This window comes from Mus pahari, chromosome 19 (assembly GCF_900095145.1).
Source record: "Mus pahari chromosome 19, PAHARI_EIJ_v1.1, whole genome shotgun sequence".
In the NCBI taxonomy this organism is placed as follows: domain Eukaryota; kingdom Metazoa; phylum Chordata; class Mammalia; order Rodentia; family Muridae; genus Mus; species Mus pahari.
Window position 1 is genome coordinate 22,587,546 of NC_034608.1, and position 810 is coordinate 22,588,355.

Here is an 810-nt window from a genome sequence, read left to right on the forward strand (position 1 = left end):
GAGTGTGTCAATGGGCACCAGCTGATTCGAGGAACCTTCTCAGGCCACTCCAGCTGTCCTCTGTGTGGCGAACCTTTGCTGAACTCAGGTGAGTCCCAGCCCCATTCANCCACCCAAGGGGGGTGTCAACCTTCTTTCTTCATAATGTCCCTCCATTCTCTGATACATCCTGGCTCCATTTCACCCTCTCCAATGTGAGCGAGTGTGAGTAGCAACCTGGAAAGGGCCAGAGAGAGCCNTCGGTCACTGAAGATGGTGACTAAGCTCTCAGTCTCAGCTTTTGGCCTTTGTAAAAATCCAGTAGGATCTGGACTCAGGTAGGGTATTTATCAGATGTGGTGACAAAATAGCATGTGTTTCCTGGTTAAAAATCTCAGAAATGTGTTTAGTCGTAGCACTGGGACCTGGCTGGCCAAGGTCATGTTATCTACAGGTGTCAGGTTTCTCCACACCCTTCTCGCACATTCTGGTAGCTCTCCAACCTCGTGACAGCAACGTCCTACAATGTTCTTGTGTGCACACTGGAGTCCCAAACTCTCTTGTCTCTTTCTCCTTCCGCTGTATGTGTGCTTGTTCATGTGTGCACTTAAAGGTGCTCGTGTATGAACACCAAAGAACAAGCTTGGCAGTGCTTCCTCATGTGCCTTTCCATCATGGTTTATGTGTGATTTGTGTGCAGGTGCATCCATGTACACACACACACACACACACACACACACGCACACACACGTGTCCGCATGCATGTGGAGGCTAGGGATTAATTCTGAGTATCTGCCTCTATCACTCGTCACATTGTTTTTTAAGACAAGG